Raw genomic sequence first — 25997 nt, forward strand, 5'->3', positions numbered from 1 at the left:
ATTCAGAACTGATAATGTAAGAAATGGTTAAAGGAAATGGAAGTTTAATTAGGAAAATAAATTATCTGAGGGATATGATGACTGCAAATATTTTGTTTGAACAGCTACGTGAACGGGTTTGGAGTTTTCTTTGAGCGCCAAGAGAAACAACAGAAGCAGTGAGTTCAAACCACAGGGGGAAGGATTCTATATTGATATGACAAAGAACACTTTGCAAAGAACAATCAGTGCATCCAAATATGGAAAGAGCTTCTCAAAAGGTAGTGATTGCACTATTCCTGGAGGTGTTCGAGGATATGTTAGCTGAGTGCTTTAGAGGAGATGAAAGCTTTGGTTGGGAGATTGAAAGATTGTCTTTAAGCTTCCACTCACGGAGGATCAGGATGCCTGCCCATCTCTACCCAGACACTTCCTATGGTGACATTTGGGGATTCTTTATCAAAGCCCAGCTTTATTTGTGCTGAGCAGAGATTCTACGTATCTGGGGGAATGGAAGCTCCTGCAACTCAAGGAAAGCCTTGCTTATTACCAAAATAATGGTCTCTGATTACAGAGCACTTTACGATTTATAAAATATGTAATTTGATCCGCCCCCCCACCATGAGGTAATGGGAAAGGCCTCATTAGAAACTAAGGCTCAGAGAGATTTGCCCCAAGTAGGTTAATGTAGAGTTGATCTTCTGGCCCCTGGTCCAGAACTTTGTCATAGCAACTGTTTCTGCGTTCCCCAGGTTCACTCTTATGGGTCTGTGTTTTCAGGAGGTGCCTCTGTGGTACCCTGTATGGATGATCACAGCTGAGATAGAGAAGAGAGGGCCTGGAGCTTCTAGAGCAGCCGTGGGCAAACTACGGCCCACGGGCCAGATCCGGCCCGTTTGAAATGAATAAAACTAAAAAAAAAAAAAAGACCGTACCCTTTTATGTAATGATGTTTACTTTGAATTTATATTAGTTCACACAAACACTCCATCCATGCTTTTGTTCCGGCCCTCCGGTCCAGTTTAAGAACCCATTGTGGCCCTCGAGTCAAAAAGTTTGCCCACCCCTGTTCTAGAGGCTAGTGTTAACGGCCACTGACTTGTGGGCACTGGAGATGTGGGCTACTGGCTAAAACTGTTGTGATTGCCACCTCCAGCTTTGTGCCTGCTGTTGCCAGCCTTAGGTCTGCCTCCTCCAGCTGTTATCTGCAGCTGCCAGCTGTTGTGCTGCCAGCTGTTGTGCCACCACCCACAGCCAAGCATCTTTGTTCTCAGCAGTGAGAAGAGTCAGAAGCAGATAAACAATCAGCTACACTCCACTCCCAGCTGGCCAGACCCCTGGGCAGGGAGCAAGCCAAAGCTCCGGAAATGGTGGTTACTGTCCCACCTGAAACACCTATACTCTCTCCTCTAGAGCAGTGGTTCTCAACCTTCCTAATGCCGCGACCCTTTCATACAGTCCCTCATGTTGTGGTGACCCCCCAATTTCATTGTTACAAATTGAACATAATTAAAGCATAGTGATGAATCACAAAAACAATATGTAATTATATATGTGTTTTCCGATGGTCTTAGACGACCCCTGTGAAAGGGTCGTTCGACCCCCAAAGGGGGCGTGACCCACAGGTTGAGAACCGCTGCTCCAGAGGGTGCCGTTTCCCCAAAAAAACGGTCCCTGTCAGATGCCAGAGACAGATCTGAAGAATTCTGAAGACAAAGACAAAAACAGAGATTAGTTCTTCCTCTTCTAAAAAACGAATGAATGCGTCTTTCCCTGAAACAAAGGCCAGTCATGTCTACAGTGATATCTAGCATGTTCCCTCAGCAGATACCATCCCCACCTATTGCTTCTCACCTGTAGATAACCCAGAGCTCACTTTCTTTACCTGAGAGCTTGTGAGTCATTTATGATCCAGCATGAATGGGTTAATCAACCTTTCCTGAGTACAGGACTGCTCTGGGGTAAGAGCACTGCTCTCATGCCTCGTGACTAAAAGTGACCCAAGGCTCTCCACTGCTTTTAGGATAAGCTGCGAGCCTCTGAGCACAGCATCCAAGGCCTTCTTGATTCCGTCTGTACTTTTTGGCTTTACCACTGTTTTACATGGACCCTGGACTCCAGCCCTGTAAAGAGCATCACTTTCATCCTTTCTGCCTCTGGACCTGCTTTCACATCGCCCCGGTTCCTGCCTATCTGATGACCTCCAGTTCATCTTTCAAAACTCAAGTGTTAGTTGCCCCTTTGAAGTTTCCCCTGACCATCAAAAAAAGAGTTTGTCTTCTCTCTCTCCTCACCTCCAGCCCAGCATGGATTTACTAAGCAGGGTCTTGTACACATTCCTATTTTAAAACATCATCATGGACCCAGCAGTTCCACTTCTGGGAATATATCCAAAGACACATTAAACACTAATTCAAAAGAATATTTGCACCTCTATGTTCATTGCAGCATTACTTACAAAAGCAAAGATTTGGAAGCAACCCAAGTGCCCATAGGTGGATGAGTAGATTAAAAAAACTGTGGTACATTTACACAACGGAATACTACTCAGCTGTAAAAAAGGAAATATAACAGTCTGTGGAATCTCAGAGGGAAGGCGGGGGAGGGTGGGTGAGTGGGAAGTGATCAACCAAAGAACTTGTATGGATATATGCATAACCCCATGGATACAGACAATAGGATGGTGAAGTCCTGGGTGGGGGTTGGGGGCAGGCTAAAGGGGGTCAATGGGGGAAAAGGGACATATGTAATACTTCCAACAATAAAGATTTTGTAAAAAAATGAAATCTGGCCCTGGTCTATGTTGCTCAGTGGTTAGAGCATTGGTCCATGCACCGAATGGTTGCAGGTTCAATTCCTGGTCAAGGGCAAGTGCTTGGGTTGCGAGTTCACTCCCCCACCCCTCAGTCCTGGCGCTTTCGGGAAGCAATCAGTTGATGTGTCTTTCACATCAATGTCTCTCTTTCTCTCCCCCCCTCCCAACTGCCCTCCCACCCTTCCACTCTCTCTGAAAAGCAATGGGAAAATGTCTTCAGGTGAGGAAAAAAAAGAAGAAATACATTTGACCCTTGGACAAGGAGTTGAATTGCATAGGTCTACTTATGTGTGAATGTTTTTTCAGTAAATACTGTAAATGTAATTTCTTTTATGATATATTAACATTTTCTTTTCCCTAGCTTATTTTATTGTAAAGATACAGTATATAATACATATACAAAATATGTGTGAATCGGCTGTTTCTGTTATCGGTAAGGCTTCCAGTCATAGTTCAAGGGTCAACTGTATATCCAGCTACACTGTTTATGGCATATCTATTTGGCACATCATGCATCTCCTACTACAAATAAGCATATTGAAATAAGGATCCATGTGTACATTTTGATTAGCCTGAGGTATGATTAGCACAATGTATGACACCTAGTAAGTAGGTGCTCAAGTAGTATTTTATGAGTGAGTGAATGAGCAGAAGGGGGCTCCCAAATGACTCCAGCTGTAGGGGCCAATCTAAGAGACTTGAGAATGGACTTCGCCTCACAGTCGGGCAAGGGGGTGTGGAAGCTCTTGTCCTGGGGAGGACGAATCGAACTTCCCTCTAGTCCAGGGCCGCTCTCACTCTGGGCCTTCTCACTCCCCCTTTTTGTGTGTCTTCTCTTGATTTTTCTTACAATGTTTCCTCTTTTTCCTTATATACACGGAAACCCAATAATTAATTATCAACAGTAATAGATACACAAATGAGCCAGATGTTCTCATCTGTCATGATGTTTCCTACCACAAGGAAAGACCCATGCAGTTTCAGCTGTGTTTTCATAAACTTTTTTAGCGCTTAATGTTGCCAGATTCGAAACAAGACAGTGGAGTATGGAGATGAGTTAGATATAGATTCTGACCTTGAGGACCTAATCCAGTGGTTCTCAACCGTCTGGCCCTTTAAATACAGCTCCTCATGTTGTGACCCAACCATAAAGTTATTTTCGTTGCTACTTCATAACTGTAATGTTGCTACTGTTATGAATCGTAATGTAAATATCTGATATGCAGGATGGTCTTAGGCGACCTCTGTGAAAGGGTCGTTCGACCACCAAAGGGGTCTCAACCCACAGGTTGAGAACCGCTGTATCTAATCTAATAAGGGAGGCAACCATGAAAGAGACATGAAGTGATAAGTGCCGTAGAAGAAGTGCTAGGGAAGTTTGCAAACAGAAAGGCGACATCTAGCTTAAGGGGACAGGGCTGGGAAGGAAATTAACATTCCTTCATTGGACACCTATTTTGTGCTAGGCACTGGGCGAGGTTGTTGGTGATTTTTTTATGCTAATTCATATCATTCCCCACACAACCCACTATTTATACCAGGAAACATGGTAACTACCAGGAGTTGAGTTTTTCCTGCATATCTGACTGCCTCGCTCGGGGAAGACTATAGAAAAAAGTGGCAATGGGACTGGGCCTGAAGGAGAAGCAAGATTTGGACCCTTGGAGATTGGTGCTTAGGGGTCAAAGAGAAGGCCCTTCCAGGGAAGGGAGCAGTGTGAGCAAAGGGGATAACGGAGAAAATCCAGGGCCAGCCAGGGGGCATGAGAGAGAAGGCGGGAAATGCCATTTACTGATGTCTGCTGTAAACCAGCACTTCATATTTCATTGCTGCAACAACTCTGTAGAACAGTTTTACTCTTCGTGGTTACTGATGACATCCTGGTTCAGAGAGCCCACGTGACACAACTTACAAGTAGCAGGGCTGAGGTCCGTACCCGGTTCTGGCTGTGTTCCAAAGTCCTTTACTACGCCTTCAGGTGAATCCTATGGTGAACTTGCCTTCACCGAGCAAATCCAACACTCAACAACCAGAGACGACACCCAGCGCTCAGGGAGGGGAGCGGGAGCCAGCCCGGTGCGAAAGCTCAGTGGCAATGCCGCCAGGCTGTCTGGTGGTTGTGATGAGGCTCTTTGCCATTGCTTTATCCCGAGTTCCTTCTCCTGGGTTTGCATGGCATGTCTTTATCCTCCCTATTTCCCTCCCTTGGGCTCAGCTCCCTTCCCACATCTCCCGTCATCTGTGCTGCCTAGCTTGCCCCCTCTGATAGTTCATGCTGTTACTGAAGTGTTTCCCCCTTCTGTCCTCCTTTGCAGCTTCCTCTTTGTCTTTTCATTCCCTACTACACTTTGGTCTGGACTGTCCCTTCTTATAGTTTCCTCAGTCTCCTGTGTTGCATCCTGGAGAGCTGATTTTTGAAGATGGTGATATGGAGGAATAGTATGCTATCCATCTAATCACAACTCTGACCTTCAAATCCTGTACCAAGCTGTATCTCCATCCATGTGTCTACATCGATAGAGGCATTCTAAGCCTTGCAGCCTCCTATTCTCCCTAATTCTTCCCTCTAGCAAACAGCCTCTCAGTTTATGGTAGGAACTTGGAAATAGAGCCAGATAGGCAGTTTTCACTATAACTATTAACTAATTCAACCATTGTAGGCTGAAAGTATTTCTGAACCAATCACTGTGAAGTATAGATAATGAATAATAGGTGGATAGAAACAGGGATGTCCCAGCTCACCCTCTGTGCCAGTGTCTGCCCATCCTGCTCAAATGCTATGTGTTGGGAGAGCCCTGTGTACAAACAGAGGAGTCTGAAGCACTATCAGCCTCAGAAGCTGAGGCCAGGCTGGTCTCTGAGCCCACCCTCATCTTAGACAGCTGAGCAAGGTACATGCCCAGCATAACATTCGAGATGGAGTGAGAGAATCAGGCACAAGGATGTTTGAGGACCCTGCCAGGAACTAAGAGGCAGCATTGCCTGGTGGAGAGTGGGCTGGACTAAGAAGCAAGAGTCAGGAGCCAATCTCAATTCTGCCAGGGTCTAGCAATGACCTTGGGCAAGTCTCTGAACCTCACAGGCCTTTGTTTCCTTACTTGTGGGTTAAGGGCATTGGGTTAGTTTCACATGCCTCAAACTAGTGTGCCAGGACGTACTCAGAGCCGCAGGATTCAATTTCATGTGTTCCAGAAATGTCAGTTTTACTCAAAGATTTTGAAGTAATGCACTAACCGGTTTGGCTCAGTGGATAGAGCGTCGGCCTGCGAACTGAAAGGTCCCAGGTTCAATTCCGGTCAAGGGCATGTACCTTGGTTGCGGGCACATCCCCAGTAGGAGGTGTGCAGGGGGCAGCTGATCGATGTTTCTCTCTCATCGATGTTTCTAACTATCCCTCTCCCTTCCTCTCTAAAAAACCAATAAAATATATTTTTAAAAAAGATTTTGAAGTTAAATCTTATTTTAATATTAAATGATATATGATGGAGTAAAATAAAAAATTGCATAATTTATAAGGCAAAACAGATTCTAAAGATGTCCAGTTTATGGCGCACCTCTGTATCCTTTGGAGTATAATTCCCTCTCCTCTGCCTTTCAGAACAAATTGCTGGGTCAGTTTGGGAGACACTGTTCAAGGATTACCAAGGTCACTTCCTGCTTTAAAACTCTATACCCAGCCGGGCCGGTGTTGCTCAGTGGTTGAGTTTCGACCCATGAACCAGAAGATCACGGTTTGATTCCCAGTCAGGCCACATGCCTGGATTGTGGGCTCAATCCCCAGAGGGAGGTGTGTAGGAGGCAGCCGATCAATGATTCTCGTCATTGATGTTTCTATCTCCCTTTCCCTTCCTCTCTCTGAAATCAATAAAAACTTATTTTTTAAAGATGAAAAATAAAACACTCTGCCCAGCATGGGTCCCTCCCTCTGTACTTTGGTCCCATCCTTCCCACTGGCCTCAGTAGAGAGAGGAAATGGCTACTCAGCCTCCTCTCACCACCCATGTATCTTTTTTAGATATGGAGCCCAACTTGAATAGCAACCTTAGAAGCCTCCAGAAGGAGGTCAGCTTGCATTGCAGACTGAAAAGAAGCATTTCTGGGGTTTCAGGTGTTCTCAGAGAGAGGAGGAGGAAGAAGTGAGAACGAGGGGTCTAAGAGGAAGGCAGTAAGAAAAGCTCTGCGGGATTATGTAAGCCCTCAAGGTTGGAAGATGAATGGAGTTGGGTTTGGGGTTCTTTCCAAACTTGATGTCTTTCTTCATTAATCTCCCTCCTGTCCTGCCCTGGAGAGAAACAAATAGAAATAAGGCCAGATGCACACACATCTTGAGGTGGGGAAACAGAGGGCAGTGTGTGTGTCCAGGGCCTGCCTTGCCAGCTGAGTCACTGTTGCCTCTGCCCCCCACCCTCAGGTCTCCATCCCCTTCCCTCCCATCCTCTAGCCTCGGCCTGACACCAAGGCCCTGGCCCAGGGAAGAATAGGCTTTTCTTTCCTTGTGTCAACGTTTGGAAAGTTCTCATAGTCTGATCAAAAGAAAGGATAAAAGCCTCAGAGCATTTCCTGGGAGCCGTGGCCTCCATCTGGCCCTCTGATCCCCCCGCGTATTTTCCAGCCATGCGAGGGAGGGGCACAGCGATGGGGCCATGTCAGATGTTCTCCGCTGTCCAGAAACCACGCCTGCCTGTCTGTGGGCTGACCAGAACCACTGCCCCTTCCTCTGCCCCAATCCCAGGCAGTGCCTTCAGAGAATTGCCCAGAGGGGCATCTCAGGAACCACCACCCCCCCCCCCCCCCCCGTCCCCAGCAGAGAGAGAGGATGACTTCCTGGCACATGAGTACTGCCTCTTTGATGCATCTGCCCACTCCCTCCACCCCACTCACAGCAAACCCCACCCCGAGTCATCACTGGGCCACGGTGTCTGCTCCTACCTGCTGTCTGGGGCAGCGGGCTGCGCATCCTCGTCCTGTGTGAGGAGCTTGGCACCGAGCAGAGTTCAGCTTAGGACAAAGGATGCACCACGGCCTCCCTAGCCCCAGCTCTGACGATTCTGAGAGCCTTCTGACCTGGCCCCATCTGGGTTCTCACCTCAGAAGAACATCTGCCCGATGTTAACCCATCCCTCCTTCCCTCCACTGAAGAGCTAGGAAAGTCCATATCAGTGCTATGATATCGCTTGAAGCAATGACATGAATAGTAACCTCTATTGTCATTGTTATTCTATTGTTATCAGTAAGACAGGAGACACTGAAGAGGTTCCAAAGGACACGGGGAGACCTCGAAGGGTCTGGGCTGAGTTAGGTGGAAACAAGGCGATGACCAAGATGTCTATTCAGGATCTCTTGTTCGTGTGCCAGCCTTCCCTGGCCCTCTAATCACGCGTCATCTGGCCTCAGCTCCTGAGACTCTCCGTAGAGGAAATCTATATCCAACGGATCCCCAAAGATACTGATGGAGGGGCTCATACCAGTTTAGAGATTAAAAGTATTCTTCCGGACAGAGCCCCCTGGAGAGAGTTCACCCCCGCCCAGCTATTACGGCATAGGAGGCTGATAAGATTACAGATGGGGCAGGGGTAGCCAAGAGATGAGGGGAACTCCTACAAACTTGAAGCTTCATCAGGTACCTGCCCCTCTCTGCTCAGCTCTGAAGATTTACCTCCCTACCACCAGGGGGCAGGGCTCCCCAGCCCCACAGGGCAGGCCTTGGCTCTGTAGCTGGCCTTCTCTCATAGACTCCCCCACCCCAGCCTACTCCTTTTCCTATTAGGTTGAACCACATGAAATTGCCAATTTAAAAACTTGTATCCCACATCAGCGATATCAAATGGTTCGATCTGCTAATATTTAATAACAGTAAAAATAGGAGTACCAGCCACTTGTACACCATGAGGCTCTGCAGTCTACAAAACACATCGGAAATAATTCCACTTGATGCACACAGCCAGGTCGGGTGGCAGTTGAACAGCACAGAGCTCTCTCCAAGGTCACAGCTGACCTTCCAGTCATTAAATCCAAGGTTGTTTTCTCAGTCCTTGGTCCCAGCAGGCTCTTTACAGCATTTGAAACTGATGACCAACCGGTCTGTTCTTGACACTTTTATTTGGCTCATCCTGCAATGTGGGGGATCCACTGATTTCGTAGAACTTAAATAGACATTACGTAGCCCTGCCACTTCTAGGCTGCGTGATTTGGGGCAAATCACTGAGTTTCCATTTCCTTCGTTTGTAAAAAGGACCTAATAATACCTTCTTCACAATGGTACTGGGAGAATGCGTTGAGAGCATATATGTAAGAGCTTGGTGAAGCACTAAATATGAGGAGAGTGTCAGTGGGACTCTCTGACCTTGTCCTCTGCGTTCCCTCTCTATTACTTTTTAATTTAAATATATTTTTATTGACCTTTTAGAAAAAGAGGAAGAGAGAGAGAAAGAGAGAAACAGTGATGTTTCTCCGTCGGCTGCCTCCCGCATGCAGAGCCTGCAACCTGGGCATGTGCCCTGAGTGGGAATCAAACCAGTGACCTTAGCTGCACAGGACAACGTTCAACCAACTGAGCCACACTGGCCAGAGCCCCTCTCTATTACTTTTGATCAATCTCTCTTGCTGTGGTCTTTCCTCTGACCCTTACCTGTTGGTTTTTCTCGGGGATCCACCCTTGGCTCTCATCTCTAACTACTCTACTCTCCCTTCCTCAGCTGTTTCAGCCCCACCTCACCTCTGCCTGTCTGTCCAAGTACTGACAGGCTCCCTCTATGTGAGTCGTTCCAGCTTGAATGTGTTCAGACTCATGTCCTCTCTCCTCAAATCTCTTCTGCTTCCCTTCTTGTTCACAGCATCACCATCCGTTCAGTTCCCTGGCTTTCCGTGTTGCCCCTCATCGAGTTGGTCACTAGGTCATGTCAATTCTGCCTCTAAGGGCTCCTCTCCACCTCCTTGGAGGCTTCCCTCGTCCAGCCTCATCTTCTCTGTCACCTGAAATGTTGCAATGGTCTCCCGCTCGTCCTGCCCCCGCCTCACTTTCCTCACCTCCACCCACCTCAGCTGCCATAGGGCCTTTCCCACTGCTCTTGCTTTATATCCTTTAATGAGTCCCACCGCTTTTGTGATGAAACCCAGACTCTTGGCATAGACCCCTCCACCCTCTGATTCCAGCCTAATTTTCACGGCCTCTCCTTTGGTACTTCCATTTGTTCTTCCTACGTGGCTGCACTCCGCTTGCGTGTCCCAGGGCTCCGCTTGCGCAGTTCCCTTTGCCCAGAATGCCCTCCGCCAGGACTTACTCTTCCTCTGTGTTGCTAGGACATTTTGCCGCATCATCAAGATAGCACCTTTGTCCTTCTCGAAAGACTCTGAGCTCTTTGAGGGCAGAGACTACATCTTAGTTTTCTTTTTAAGCTGGTACCTTTTCATTTAGCTTGATTGATCAGTATTTAAAAAAGGACTTGGGCCCGGTCGCTGTGGCTCAGTGGTTGAGTGTCGTGTCCACCCATGAACCGAGAGGTTCCTGGTTCGATTCTCAGCCAGGGCACATGCAGGGGCTGCAGGCTCGACCCCCAGTAGGAGCCAGGCAGGAGGCAGCCAGTCAATGTCTCTCTCTCATCGACGTTTCTATCTCTCTATCCCTCCCCCTTCCGCTCTCTTCAAAATCAATAAAAACATTTTTTTAGAAAGAAAAGACTTGGATTTGAAACCCCTGCTGTAATTATGGGCTAGGAATGTCTAACAGACAGCACATGGGCCACCACTCACCCTGTCCCTTGCCCTTTACAGATATCACTAGTTCATCACAGCACTTGATTTCTCATTGAGCCTCAGAATCTTTCTCAACGTGGTGATACCGAGAGCCATTTTCAGTCAAATGGAGTTGGCCTAACAGATGAAACCTGTTTGTTATCCTGGCATGTCTGGGTCACAGCCAAAGGTCCCTATCTATTTTTCTTTCCCACTGTTTGCCATCCTGGTCTGTGTCATTTACTAGCTATGGGAACTTCAGTCAATCTCTTCATCTCTCTGGGGCTCAGTTTCTTCACCTAAGGAGGCAATAAAACCTCCCATTGTGTGGTCAGGGTTACAGGAGAGGAAGCATGTGAAATCTGCAAGGCCCTTAGACAAATATATATTACTATTATCCTATTTTGCAGATGAAGGAAAGTATCTACTAAATTAGAGAAACAAGGGCTCAGACAGGTAAAGTGACCTGCTGACAGTCATTTAACAGCTGAGCCAGAACCTCTGTCTCAAGTTTTGTTGATTTTGTCAGGCTGCTTTTCCACACCCTAGTGGGATTGATGATGCCTTATTTCTCCTTTCTCTAGGGGAACAGTGATTTGTGGGGTCGGGTTTACCATAGCCCCAGAATTGGAGGAAGCTTCCAACTCCCTGTGCTTCATTCCACCTCCCTATAATTCCCAAGAGGAGGCCCCCTTCAAAACTCCCCCACCCCCTGCTGAGAGGGGGTGAACAGTGAGGGGAGCTGCCTGGAGCTAAGTTCCTCGGCCACTGCCCTTTGGCCCTTGCCCTCCTTCTTGTCCCCAGCCTCGGTGGCTCCAGGCAGCTGGCAGGCTTCTCAAAGCCCTGTATGGCCAGGCCTCCGGAGATAAGGTTTTGGGGTGGAGGCCAGTGAGCCACTGAGCTGTCACCAGATATGCTACCAGAGTCTGAGAAACCAGAGAGGGGCCAAGCTGATGGGACCTGCTCCTTAGGGTCCTGGGACTAGCGGGGTTCCTTACCTGCGAGAAGAGAGGCAGGCAGACTAGATCCCAGCTCAACACCTCTTCTCTATACACTTTCTTCTCTGTGATCCTATAGGTTGCACTGGCTAGGGGTGAAGGAGGGCTTGGGCTGTTGGTGGGGGTCCAAGATGGAGTGTAGAGGGGAGGCAGGAGAGTCACTCCCCCCCCCCCCATCCCCGTGTGGAAGGACCCTCAGGAGCAGCTCCCATAGGAGTAATTTCATCTTCCCACTCCTTCCAGGAGGAACCCTGCCCATCTTCCCAAATAGAATCTTTTCTGAACTGGTTCTTAACCTATGTTTTGTTCATCTTTGTATCCTCCTCAGTGCTATATATATATATATATATATATATATATATATATTCCTTAAAATAATCTATAGGGTTGGTCTACATTCCTTTTTCCTCCCTCAGGCCCCTTTTTGGTGTGTAACATGCTTCCTCCCTGGGAAGTTCTCCTTCCAAGCTTCCTATTGAAGTGTCAACCTCGCAACAGTTGGGGGCACCAATTTGGTCTCCCCATCAGCCTTTACTCCAAGCTGAAGAGCCATCTTTTCTCTAGTGTCCCTCAGTCTTCACTCCACACTGCCCTCTCCCAGCTCTCTGTAATGAGGGGTCCGGATGGGGAAACCAAGGCACCATACTTAACAGTAGGGCCTCAATGCCAGAAATCCAGAGTCTTCTGTGGGAGATAAGTTCCTCTTTCATAGTGTCAGAGAGACAGAAAACTTCAGGCAGGGGCCAAAAACTGTTCCAGAGTAGGACGACTTTGGACTTGATCTTCTCCCTGGACCATTGAGGTCCTTCTGAGGAGCCCAGTGGTTCTTTGTGCCCAGTGACCAAGGACAAGAGGACTGAGACTTGGGAGAAAAGGAGAATGAGGAGTAGGGAAAGGAAGATGGAGGGGAAGCAGAGGGGCACCAGTTCTGAAGCCCCTAGGATTATAGGTGGGACAGAGGCCATAATAACCTGACCTCCGCTGGCCTTTCCAGTGCCCGTGTTCTCTGTCCTCTACCCAGCCCTCACAACACTGTCCTCCAGCCTCACTGAGCTTCTCTCAGCTCTCGACTGGGCTCTGCTTTCTCTTTCCAACCACAGTTCTTGGCAAATGACAGGCCTCGTCCATGGAGCTCTCTTCCTCTTCCCACCTTGCTTGGTGAATTTCTACACCCACTTTAGGCCTCACTTCCTTTGGGAGGCCCTTTCGGATGCCCACACCCCCAGAAGGATGTGAGGCCCCTCTGTGCTGCCACAGTGCCAGGGATTTCTTCTCCCCCCGCCCCACCTCACAGGCCCTACAATGAGCCGGCCTTGTGCTGAGAGTTTGTGCACCACATCGTCCTGTCCTCCCTAGGAGGTGGGTAGTGCCATTCCCCTCGTATTGTTGGTGTGGAAACCAGACTCAGAAACTGTAGCTGACTGGCCCAGAAGGACCACTAGGAAGCTGAACCCGGGTCTACTTAAACAGCGGTCCGTGCTTTTCACCTTGCCAGCGCACCGACAGAGGACACCCATGCTGGGAGGCACCAGGGGTCATCCCATTCAACCCCTCATTTCACTGAAGCAGCAGCCCAGGTCTGAAAAGCTGAGTAACTTGCCCATGACCACACAGCTAGCGAGTAGCACATGTGACTTTAATCAGGATCAGGGCAGTAACCTTGGCCTTCCTCCTCGTCCCAGTCTCCCTCTTCCTACAAGATCCTTTCTTGGCCCTGGGGTGCTGAAGGGCCAGGTGGTGGGGAGCCAACCTTGGAACATTATCCATTGAACTCTTCCCCTGTCCAACCACAGCTACAGCCCAGGAGGTGTCCAATGCGCCCCACCCATCAGCAGGGATCAGGAATCCTCCCCACCCCGGTAGCAGCTGGCCCAGAAACACGCCATCAAGATCATGAAAAAATGGCAAGTAGCTGGCCCATAGAGAGGGGCAGATTCAATGTTGCTCTCGCCTGGGAGTGTGGAAATGGGCAGGAGATGTCTTTGAAACAGCTGGAAATCCCACAGCCTCCAGGGGCTCTGAGCGACCTTGGGACTATCTCCCCCGCCCAGCCACCAACCTTTGTTCAATAGGACACCTCTCTTTCTCATCAGAGGCTGTGAGTTCTCTTTCCATCCTTCCCCTTTGCCTAGTAATACCTGATTCCCTGGACCTGCTTCCTGTTATGTCAAAAGCTACCTGCCGCTGCCTAAGCAGTGTATTCTGATCTTTACCCTTCGTGGAGCTAGAGACCCACAGGGACCTTATACTTAGGGCGCATATTCAGGAAACTGAGCCACCTTCCCTGAGCCAACTTCCTTTCCTTCTCGGGGCTCCTGGTTCATGTATGGGGAACAACCTCTGACCCTCAGAGTATTCTAAGGGGGTCACCCTGGTAGGAATCTACCCCCTCCCCAACTTTCTACTTATTCCTTATCCAGTTTCCTTGTTTTCAGAGAAGGATGGGGTAGGGGTGGCGTGAAGACACTGACTAGATGCAGAATAGACTCAGAGGTGACCGTATCCCTGCCCTCCCTCTCTCAGCAGCCAGATCTGCACGCCCCTGGGTGCATCTGGGGAGGCTGAAGTTATATTTCAGGTGGGCTCTTTCTCCGACAGGGGACATTGGAAGGGGCAGTTGGAGGCAGAAGAACCACACCAGGGTATGAGGGCGGGGGCGGCGTGTTCTGGAGGAGGTGGCTTCAGCAAAGTCCTGCAGCCACAGAGGGAGCATTCCAGGTGAGGAGCAGGGCTAAGGAATGGAAAGGCCCTGCCAGGTGTGCCATTCTGATGTGAGGAAAACCCCCCGGACCTGCAGCTCAGTGTTCGATGGGATTAGCAGATAAGCAACCCAACATCAGCTTAGCTCTCCGCCTGGCGGCGTTTCTGCAGCTGTGGCCCACCCACCACCCAGGTCCCCGCACAGCGTGGTGTAAGCAGCCTTCAAATCCGTGGGGTCCCGGTGGGCCCTCCATCTAACTCCCTTTCTAGGGCACCCGCTCTGGGCTTCCAGAAGATGCCCCAGACCAGAGTGGTCGGAGAGGCATGGACACCCCCTACAGAACCTTATACAGACATAGGATGGTGGCAGGGAGGGTCAGAGCCAGGCACCATGAAGGCCATGTGATCAATAGAGATCGTAGACTCTTCAACCCCAGCAAGAAGGCAGTGGGGCTTTCTCCCCAGCCATCCCGAGCCTGGAGAGGAGTGGGGTAGGGGGAGAGTCAGGAATGAAGAGATCTAGGTCACCCTACCTAGAGACAGTGGAAGGGTCAAGGTGACCTTTTGAGGTTCTTTCTGGATCAGAATCCTAGTTAAGGTTCCTGTACCTGTTGTTCTCCCTACTCACCACCTCTCCATGCCCCCCACTCCTTCCCAAGAAAGGTGGGTAAAGATAGCTCAGTGAAAACTCCACAGGGGGTCATCTGAGTGAAGCCAAGAAGCAGATAACGACCCTCAAAAATCACTAAAAACCACCCAGAGGCAAGGAATTTCCATTCTCGCTCCAGGCTTTCCACCTGGACACATCATGTCATCTCTCACAGGGGACATGACAACTGTCCCATCCACCTCCCAGGGCCATGAGGGGCTGCGACATATGCACATGCACTGGGCCGGTGCGAGGGTGGCCCCCCTGGGCCTGCGCTGTAGCAGCCAGGGTCTGGTCATGCCAGCAGAGCACCTCCTGCCTGCTTGGCTCAGCTGGGGGTGGGGGACGGGGCCCTGCCCACCCACCTCCTCCATGGTCAGATGGGGGGCACTGTGCTCAGAGTTCAGCATAGGCCGTGTCTGTGGTTAACGAATAAGCAAGTGGGTTTGGGGCAGCCGGACATTCCCCGCCCCAGGGCCACATTCTTGAGGTCACAACAAGTGCAAACTTGTTATAACCTGTGTTGGAGCAGCAGGGGTCAGAGAGGGCATGAAGGGGGGGCTGGAGTGGTGCTGAGCTGGCTGAGGCTGGTGGAGGGGGTGCAGGGGGAAAGGAGGGGTGGGTGGGGGTGTGCAGGGGCATCTGCGAGTGGATGGTGGCGGGCGTGCAGGTCTGTGGGCCTGGGGCAGCTGCTGTGTCGGGGCACGTCGCCCCCCCTCCGCCCCCCTGCCCCGTGCCATGTGTGGGGCTGCATAGATGAGTGTGTGCCTGTGTGCCTCTGCATATATGAGTCCTGCGGTGGGTGGAGGGGGAGAGGTAGCAGCCAGGCCCAGCTGGGCACGACGAACCAAGGAGCGGGCAGGCTGTGTCCCTTCTCCTCCTCTCCGCTGGCTGCACAGAACCTGCGTTCCAACTCCATCCACAAGCTGCCCTTGCCCTGCCAGCTGGGCCTCTCCCCTCCAAGTGCCCATTTCCCCAGCCTGGGGGTGGGGGTGGGGACTTCCTACCCTTCCCCCCACCCAGCCCTGGGCCCACTCCCCCAGGCTCTCTGGGCCCTCCGGACACTGGGGCGTGTAGGGGGTGGTGTGGGGGGAGGCTCTGAAAGCAGGTGACTGTTCGGGGGAACTTGGGGACAGAGCCCCCATTGTGCCCGCCCCTGAGCCGCCTCAATGGAGCTCTCCGGCACAAAGGGGCTTTGACAATGGGCAGGACATTAGTATGCAGAGCCAGCCCCTCAGCCCTCTCCCTGTCCCACAGCCCAGGCGGGAGGTAGGGGGCTGCTGGCCACGCCAGGGGAGGCAGGGGGTGGGGCAGGGCTGAGACTGAACTGATCTTAGCCCACAGGGGTTGGGGGGTGGGGGGGCAGGCACTACCCAGGAGACAGGGCAGGGAGACTGGACCAGAGTCCCCAAACCTGCCACTCGCCAGAAAGGATCTTCCAAGTGGAAAAAGCTACGGGGACTGGTGGGATGGGGGAGGGCCCTGGGAAGCCCCTTGCTTCCAGGCAGGCCCCGGAGAGAAGCGGTGGGCATCTGAGGCCACCCACTTTCTGCCTCAGTTTTACCCTTTATTCAAGGGAATTCCGTGGGCAGGAGGAGAACGGAGCAGCAGACAGCAAGACCTCAATGCTCAGCCCGCCACGTCTCAGAGTTGTCAGCTTGGGGGCTTCGGGTGGGAGCTGAGCCTCCAGAAAGTGTGTGCGTGGGGGCGGGGAGGGGGTCCTGGGCTTCTAAGGAAGGTGGGGTGCCTGCAGCCCAGCTTAGGGCCCAAGAGCCAGGACTAGCTCTTCCTCAGTGTATATCTGTCTGTCTCCCCATCTGCCTCAACCCCTTCCCACCCCCCAGCCCCCGCTGTGGGAGAGGCTCCTCTTCTGCCCGGGACCCCTGCCCCTCTGCACCCCAGGATCACCCCAGCCCCACCAGCTGCCTTTCCCCAGTGCAGTGCCTGCCCTGTGGTGCCTCAGCACTGAGGGCCAGGCCAGGGGAGCCTGGGAAAGAGTGGGGTCTGGAGGGGGGACCGCTGAGAGCAGACGATGCCCTGGAGGGGCTGGGGGCACCATATGAGAGTTAGTATTGCCCAGTCACAGATGCCCTGTCCCTAGGGCCAGTGACCCCCAGGAGAGAGGGCGAGGCCACTTCACAGAACTGTTCCCCACAAGGTGAACCAGCAAGATCTCTGGGCTAAGCTTGTCTGGCTCTCTCCTCTGTAGGTTGCTGGGATGTCAGGAAGTCCTCCTGCTCTCTGCCCTCAAGGCTCCCTGCTCTCTTCCCATGGGCCCTGACTGGCTCTCCTGAATTGCTGGGGGAAAGGTAAGGTCTGCTTCTTTCCCCGTCTTAGGACCTGGGGTTCCCCTCTACCCCCTGGAAAAGTCTGGTGGAAGAGCACAGGGCTTGGAGTTAGAACTCGGGGTTCAGGGCCCAATAATCCTGGTGACTGTCCCTGGGACCTGGCACAGGTATGTTCCCTCTCTGGGCCAAGAAGCCCCATCTGGAATGTAGAAAGAATCACCTCTGTAGCTCCCTGCTCTCTGGGCCAATGGGCAGTGCACTCAGGGGTAAGAGTTGAATAAGAGCTAACATTATTCCGCACTATGCTAAGCCCTTTTCTAGTGTTCTGTCATTTAGTTCTCAGCAAGTCTACAAAGCAGGCACTTTTTTAAAGCCCTAGTTCATAGATGAGGAAACTGAAGCACAGAGATGTTAATAATTTGCCCAAGGTCACACAGCGAGTGAGTGGTAAAATTGAGATTCAAGCTCAGGTAGGTAGTCTGTCTCTGGAACCCACATGACTAACTATGGCCCCCTAATTCATCCCTGAACACCCAAATGGATTTTTGCAAACGTTCAAAAGGCCATGACAGCTGGGGGAGACCAGCCAGGACAGCCAGGTTGGCCAAGGTTCCTCTCGACTAGTAATTCTCAAACTGTGGTCTGCAGCCCCTGGAGGTTCCCGAGACCCTTTCAAAGGCTCTCTGAGGTCAAACCTATCTTCACAACAATGCTGATGTGTTGTTGGCTTTCTTCACTTATTCTCTCAGGAGTGCTCAGAGTTTTCCAGAAGCCACATGACATGTGATAGTGCAACATGTTGAATTAAGATGCAGACACGAGAAGTCACCTGTCTTCTATTAACCCTTAAAAAGAGCTGTGTGCCGAAACCGGTTTGGCTCGGTGGATAAAGCATCGGCCTGTGGACTGAAAGGTCCCAGGTTCGATTCCGGTCAAGGGCATGTACCTGGGTTGCGGGCACATCCCCAGTGGGAGATGTGCAGGAGGCAGCTGATCGATGTTTCTCTCTCATCGATGTTTCTAACTCTCTATCTCTCTCCCTTCCTCTCTGTAAAAAATCAATAAAATATATTTAAAAAAAAAAAGAGCTGTGAAAATGTGAAACAATGCCACTCTTACTAAACTTTTTTTAATATAGCTATTTTCATTAAAAATGGCATTTACATTGACATGCAATGGTTTTGTTGTTATATTTACATTAATAGCTATTTAAGTCTCCTCAGTTTTTTTTTTTACAACATGCTTTTTATTTTATTTTAATATATATCTTTATTGATTTCAGAGAGGAAGGGAGAGGGAGAAAGAGATAGAAACATCAATCATGAGAGAGAATCATTGATTGGCTGCCTCCTATACTTCCCCTCCTGGGGACCAAGCTCACAACCCAGGCATGTGCGGGAATCAAACCCGTGACCCTTCAGTCTGCAGGCCGATGCTCTATCCACTGAGCCAAACCGGCTAGGGCCTCCGTTCTTATTTCTAACATATCAATGGCTGTAACCCACATAAGCAAAAGCTCTTTGATATCTTTGATAGGTTTTAAGAGTGTGAAAGGGTCCTGAGGTCAAAAAGTTTGAGAATCACAGCCCTCGGCTCAGACATACCGGCCCTCTCTCCTTGACAGTTACCTGTGACTTTCTTTTTTTATTTTTTAATATATTTTTATTGATTTCAGAGAGGAAGGGAGAGGGAGAGAGAGAGAGAAACATCAATGATGAGAGAGAATCATTGATTGGCTACCTCCTACACTGGGGATCGAGCCCACAACCCAGGCATGTGCCCTGACTGGGAATCGAACTGTGACCTCCTGGTTCATAGGTCGATGCTCAACCACTGAGCCAGGCTGGCCAGGCTGTGTCTTTTTTTTGTTGTTTTTGTTTTTGTTTTTTTTTATCAGAGGGTCAACAGGGAGATTTGGATGTGGGGAAGAGTTATGTGCTGGGGTCCCATGGTAAAGGTAGAGATGAGGGACAGTCCCAGGGGTAATGTAAGACAAGATGTCAGGGCTACATCCCACTTCCCCGCATGTCTCCCAGCTTGCAGGCCCCTGCTCAGAGGGATGCTCGAGACAATGGGCTGTCCAGACTGGACTCTGACCTTGGCTCTTGCTCCACTTCGTATACCTGCTGACAAGCCCAGCGTCAGGCAGAGCACACCTCCCTGGTGAGGAGAGAGGCTCTGAGGGGCCTGAACACCTACATGGATTTTTGCATTGGGGCCAACAGTGCTGAAAGGGCTGGAAACTGGGGGCTCTCGGGCCTGCTGCTTTTAATCTTCAGATGATGCTGTCTCCACGGGACCAGTGGTTGATAAATTTCTCTTGAGGTTCCCTTGAGAGTTGATAATAGGGTCTTACATATACCCTCCTCCAAAACTCCATGGCCTCTGAAGCCAGGGTCCTCCAGCCAGAAGCAGCAGTCAGAAAGGTTTCCTAGTTAGAGCCAAGCTGGTCAGCAGGCACTCTGGGGCCAAGGGTCTGAAGCAGAAAGAGAGGCCTTTGTTTCAGGGAGCCTGCTATCTGACAGACAGAGGCCTAACCCTAGAGGAGCCCCCATGTAATGAGGGCGACAGGATGTCCCTCCAACATCACCACTGCATTGGGTATCCTGGGCAACGTTACACAAGGGACAAGGGACAAGCAGGATGCTGAGGAGGAGGGCGTACACGATGGCAGAGCCGATAGGGACACAGGAATGGAGAGTGGCAGGAGGGGTAAGACTCGGAATGGCCCGTGTGAAGGCCCAGAGTGGAAGAAAGAGCGAGGCTCAGAATTGCCATTGAGTATATTCTCCTGGAACAAGGTCTGAATGGAGCAGTCCCCCAAAATGGGGGTGCTGGAGGGGACTGAAGTATCTCGAAGACTGTGATTGGGAGTTTTCATCTGAGAACCAACAGAGATATCTAGGGAGGAAAGGCGCAAGATAACACGGGTGCTTCACGGTGATGATGTCAGGGACAATTCTGAGGTGGAGAGGGAGTCAAGGAGAGAGACTGGCTGAAGGTAGGGAGGTCATTTCGTGGGCATCCGGGCTGATGAGGGGGACAGGCTGACAGAAGAGGAGTGAGCACACACCTGAGAGAAGGTGCGGGGCAAACCTAGGCAGGGGGAGGAACAAGCAAGGTCATGTGGGGTCAGGGGTGAGAGGTGGGAGAGAGAGAAGCTGAGGGAGAGAAGTTGCTCAGAATGGGGAGGTGGACTGTCTGGGGCAGAAGCTCAACAGTTATTAGGTCTGAGTTGAAGATAGGACATCTGCCTGGTGAAAACATCGCGAGGAAGGGGCTATGGGGGTGGGGCCCCAGGCCCTGGTGCTGATCAGCCTCATGGAATAAAGACAGGAACCTCATCTTAGATCAGGCGTGTTCAGGCACTACATGAAAATTCTCCCACCTTCCCAACTCTAGAAGGGTGGAGGGATGGAGACCTAGAACCTCAGAAAAACCACAGTCAAGGGCTGGGGCAAGGCCCACGAGCCAGCAAAAATGACAGAGTAGAAAGAGCCAGGGCCCTTTGTCCAGGCTAAGCGCCATGCCCAGCCCTTTACAAATACTGACTCCTTCACTCCTCGCCCATTGTTAGCCCCATCGCAAGGATGAGGAGGCTTGTGTAGCTAAGTGCTGAAACCAGGATCTAAACCCAGAAGTCTGACTCCAAGGCTGTGCTCTTAACCAGTGCCGACTGCCTCCCAGGCACAGCCAGGACAGAAAGGAGCCAGGGAGCAGCCCCGGGCATGGGAGGCGGTCCCCCTGGCTGCTCAGTAAATCCCCGTGCCTATCTGGGCTTCATGGCGCCTCTCAGAAGTCTTCACCACGGGCTTTTTTGTTTGGGGATTTTTTTTTTTTTGGTGTGTTTTTTTTGTTTGTTTGTTTGGTTGGTTGATTGGTTTTGGTCCAGAAGGTAGTCTCCCTTTCTTTCCCAATCTTTATTTTAGATTTCTTTCCTTGTATGAGACGTGCTTCCTGAACTCTAACCTAAGTCCTTCCAGCTGCAGCCTCACGCCATTCCCAGGTCTTGTGCCACTGGAAGGGGAGTGGATGGCCTTACACACACCCCCTTTCTATGTTACTCCGTTTAGGGTTCTGCTTCTCCAACCTCTTCTGCCAACCACGCAGTTCATTCAGCTCTTACTTCTCTCCCACATTCCAGAGCCAGCCCCTCCTGCCTCCCCACCACCTCAAATTCAGCTCCAAGCTAGCAGACACCCACGGGAGAGTTTTTCCCACAATCCCCTTCTCTTTGCCCTTTCAAGGTTCTGATGGGGGAGGGGATGAAGAGGGGCCACCTAGATGCACTGTCTCCATGAAGAATGGTGGCAACACACATATTAAACTTGGATGAAGGAAGATGAGCATTGAACTCAGCCTGTGGTAGAACGAGGTGACATGTAAACGCCAAAAGCTCTGCTTCCCGGGACCTGCCCCAGCCACCACCCTTCGCTGGGTGCTACAACACTTGGATCCCAATCTTCTCCTTCTCTCCAATCTTTCTGCTGTCTCATCTCCACGGTGTGCCTCGTATGAGCCCTTCTCTCTACCCCTTCCAGGGCCTCACCACTGTCCTGGACAGCTTGGCCTCCGGCTGGACAGTAACACTGACCAGTCAGGCAAGAGGAGAATCTAGGCCAGGGAGGGGAGGGAGAGTGGAGGTTTTTTCTTCCGTCCTAAATAACTCTTGGCAGGAAAGTTGAGGTGCTCCATTGCCCGATGTCTCTTTTCCTCCCACCAATGCCTGGGGCCCAGCCTATCTTCCATCTTGTGCACATTTCGCTAGGAGACCCAGAAGGCCTTTTTCTTTGGAGGAAGCGTGTGTTCCTGCACAACGCAGAGCCCTAAACCCCTTACCCCACCACCACCCCCTGGATGACCCCAGGGGACATCTGAGCCCACTCAGACCCTCCTGTCCCAGCCTCTCTGGTCCTGGGGGACAGCAAGGGGAAAAGGCCTCTGGGTCTTCTGCCAGACTCTTCCCTTGTAGCCCAATCCAACTGAGCTAGAGCTATAAGTGCGCTCACGCACAGAGGGGCACGGGGGCCATTCAACAGGGCACAGGGAGGAAGGAGCTGGGGGATGCCAGAGGGCAGACAACGAACCCTCCCACACAAACACGCGTGGCAACAGACTGGATGTGGGGGTGCTGCTGGGAGACGAAGCTTTTCCGCAGGGTAGGGGTCCGCAGTGGGATTCGGCATTAGAACCACAGGAGGAATGGAACCATAATCCAGCCTCCCCCCGCCACTCGGTAGAGTCATTGCCATTTGATATCCACTGAGACAAGTTGGCTGCTCGGGCTCCGGGTGGGGGCTGGGGGATGGCTCAGAAAACAGCAGCTCCTTTCAGGACCCAGGTTGGCAAGGGCTTTGGGAGGCTGGACTGGCCCAGATCACCCCCCCAACACCCCCTCTCTCCCTCCCTCGCCACCACCACCAAAGGACTGAGGGGGCGGGGGGGGGGTTGGCACTGCCTAGGCCATGCCTACTGCCTCGGAAGACCAGCCCTGGCTCCTCTCCCTGGGGTGGTGCCCTCCCTCCCTCTCCTTCCTCATTTCCTCCTCCATGAAAAACCAGCTATGAGCCAGGACACCTGCTTCCTTCTACACTTGGTCCCCCATACCCAGCCTATGCCCTTAGGAAGGAAAAAGCCCTACCCCTCAGCATAGGATGGTGCCTTCCATCATGCCAGGAACATGTTCAGAAAACCTTGGAGACTAGAAAAGGGTTTGGGGATAAAACTAAATGAAAGCCGGCAGTGGCTGCTGGCCCCTCTGCAGGCTGGCCTGGACACCCACTCCAGGCCCTCCTCAGCACCCCTAAGCAAGCAGCCGTCCTCACAGAGGGCCCCAAATCCCCCACCATCATCTCCCTCATCCAGAACTGCCTAAAGGCAGTTGCGGGGCGGGGGGGGGGGCAGGGGCGGAGGAGCGGGGGGGGCAGGAGGGAGGTGCAGATTCAAACCCCACAGCTAAGGCAGACGAGCCAAAAAGCTTTAGCCACAATTTGTATTGGTGAGCAACATAATCAGGCTCTAAGCCTTGGCCTTCTTTGGGTCCAAATTTGTACTGGCTTCTGCAGCAACCCCAGTTCCCCATCTCCCTCGCTCCGCCTGGGGTGCTTCATTAACAAGAATGAAATCTCTCCATCAGGGCGGCCCTGCTTCCACTTCTGTCCAGTTTTGTCCTTGTTTCCATCCCAGGCCTTAGCTCTCCTCCCCAAATCAGGGAGTTCCCTCATTTCTTTCCTAACACAGGTGCCCTTGGTGAGTGCCTGACGGAGAAGGGGTGGGATGGGAAGGGCATCTCCCCGTGAAGGTGAAGGTTAGAGCCCAGCCTGCCCTTCTCCCCCCAGCGGGAGTGGCCTTGCGGCTCTCCTCCTGGGGTCTCTCTCAGTGGGAAGCACTGGGGGAGAGGAGCCGTCACCAGGAGGTTGTGTCTGAAGTGGATGGCAAGTCCGAATGGAGGGTCCCAGGCACACCAGGTTACTGAGGATCCCCAACCTAAGCTGTGTGTGTTCTTCCCATGGTGCTAAGTGGGTGTCGCTATGTGGGTAGGGGGCAGGGACAGGGCTGGGCAGGGAGTGGGAGTAACCTGAGGATCCTGGGAAGAGGGGGCGCTGTCTGGAGGGCCGGGGTGGAGGTGCATGGTTCTATTTGTTGGAGGAGCTGTGATGTAACTGCAGGTCTGCCCAGTGGGAAGGGGCACCAGGAAAGCCCCTTCCTTGGCCTGAAGGGCTGAGGTGACCACGTTGGCTTACCTTCTAGGAGCCCTTTCCAGGGGGGTCCCTGTGGGGCCGCCTAAAAGGGGGGCTGAGGAACAGGGCCATACCACGGAGACCAGCCAGGGTGGGGGCCAAGTCTTGCCCCCCACCCCGACGTCTATGGAAGGGAGGTGGACAGCATCCCGGCCGGAGCGGCAGCCCTCCCTCATCAGGGCCAGGGGCTTACCTTGGGTCCGTGCTGAGTGGCCCTTCGGATGCGCAGCAGGACTGACGGACAGACGGGGCGGGCGGGCGGGAGTGAGGACGGAGCTGTGCGACGGCAGGGCCGGACTCTTAAACCGGAGCTGGGATCAGATAAGGGCTGGTCTGGGGGCCGGGGCCGGGGTCGGGCCGCTGGGGGCAGAGCTGGGCCGGTCCGGGCCGCCCCCTCCCTCCGCAGCTCGGGAGCCAAACTTTGTGTGAATGGAGGGCCCGGAGTGGGACCGGGTGGGCCGGGCGGGAGGGGGCTCCAGACCAGCCAATGGGAGCGTGGAGCGCCAGGCCCGCGCTGCCCGGATTGGAGGAGCGCGGGAAGGGGCGGGGCGGAGGGAGCGAGGGAGCCGAGCCCAGACGCCGGAGCAGAGCGCAACACCCAAAGACAGAAAACCAGACAGGCTCGGGGGGGAAGGGGAGACGGAGACGATCCGCGAAGTGATAGAAGCGGCGCTGGCAAGATGACAGGGAGAGGGAAGGAAGGAGGCGGCCGTGTCCGAGTGGGGAACGGCGCGGGAGCCGGCGGGGCGGGCCCGGGCCGAGTTACGGAGGTGGGAATGAATTCAGGGCTGCCCCAGGGGCGGACAGGGGCTGCGACGGGGACTCCGGGGTATACCTTTCAGTAGTTTCCTTGCCCTTCGCCGTCTCTCAGCACTGGGTGTGGTCCTGATGCCGGATGGATGCGCAGAGCACCATCCCCACCTGCAGCCGCTGGGTCAGCTGGGTCAGGAAGGAGTGATGGGGCGCTGGAGGCGGCAGACAGGGAAAGGTCACTCTATTTAGGGGGTCCCAGCGGACGGAGGAGGACCAGGTGACATCTAAAGAACGCGGGAGACGCCGGTACTGGGCGGTGATGGCACTTAAGGCAGAAGGAACAGCATTCACCTGGAGGCACAGGAAAATGCAAGTCTGCTTGGGATCATGCAGCAACCGGTCCGCTGGACTAGACGGGGTTGTGGTTTTCAACCTTTTCATCGCCAGCTTCTTTCATCTGGATTCATGGTTTTTTCCTGGGTGGGTTTTTTGTTTGTTTTTATTGAGTTTATTGAGGTGACATTGGTTAATAAAATTGGTTATGTAGGTTTCGAGTGTACAATTCTATACTACGTCGTCTGTATAATAATTGTATTATATGTTCACCACCCAAAGTCAAGTCTCCTTCCATCACCACTTAACCCTCCTTTACCCACTTATACCTGCCCCCACCCCCCTTTCCCTCTGGTCATCACTGTGTTGTTTGTTGTCTGTGTCTATGAATTTTGTTATTTTTTTCACCTTGCCCCCGTGAAGTCATGTTTTGTTTTCTTTTATTTTTATTTTTTTTTATTTTTTAATTTTTTTATTTTTAAGAACTTTTTTTAAATATATTTTATTGATTTTTTACAGAGAGGAAGGGAGAGATATAGAGAGTCAGAAACATCGATGAGAGAGAAACATCGACCAGCTGCCTCCTGCACACCTCCTACTGGGGATATGCCCGCAACCAAGGTACATGCCCTTGACCGGAATCGAACCTGGGACCTTTCAGTCCGCAGGCCGACGCTCTATCCACTGAGCCAAACCGGTTTCGGCTCTTTTCTTTTTAAATATATTTTATTGATTTTTTACAGAGAGAAAGGGAGAGGGATAGAGAGTTAGAAACATCGATGAGAGAGAAACATTGGTCAGCTGCCTCCTGCACACTCCCTACTGGGGATGTGCCCACAACCAAGGTATATGCCCTTGGCCGGAATCAAACCTGGGACCCTTAAGACTGCAGGCCTATGCTCTATCCACTGAGCCAAACTGGCTAGGGCTGAATTCATGTTTTGAGAGGTTTTTATTTCAATGTCCCACCCTTGGCATTTATTAAGGAAAAAAATAATTATCTCCCCATAT

At 51.8% G+C, this 25997-nt stretch overlaps 1 protein-coding gene across 1 annotated transcript in view; it reads right to left on the reverse strand.

Annotated features, from left to right (window-relative positions):
* KCNJ10 (potassium inwardly rectifying channel subfamily J member 10) overlaps window positions 1-24286 on the reverse strand; it is a 28581-nt gene extending 4295 nt beyond the window's left edge. The window contains exon 1 of the mRNA XM_036344162.1: window positions 24094-24286. The gene's annotated coding sequence lies outside the window, so the exon portion shown is untranslated. The remainder of the gene's footprint in view (window positions 1-24093) is intronic.
* Between the last annotated feature and the right edge of the window lie 1711 nt (window positions 24287-25997).

This window comes from Myotis myotis, unplaced genomic scaffold (assembly GCF_014108235.1).
Source record: "Myotis myotis isolate mMyoMyo1 unplaced genomic scaffold, mMyoMyo1.p scaffold_m19_p_18, whole genome shotgun sequence".
In the NCBI taxonomy this organism is placed as follows: Eukaryota; Metazoa; Chordata; class Mammalia; order Chiroptera; family Vespertilionidae; genus Myotis; species Myotis myotis.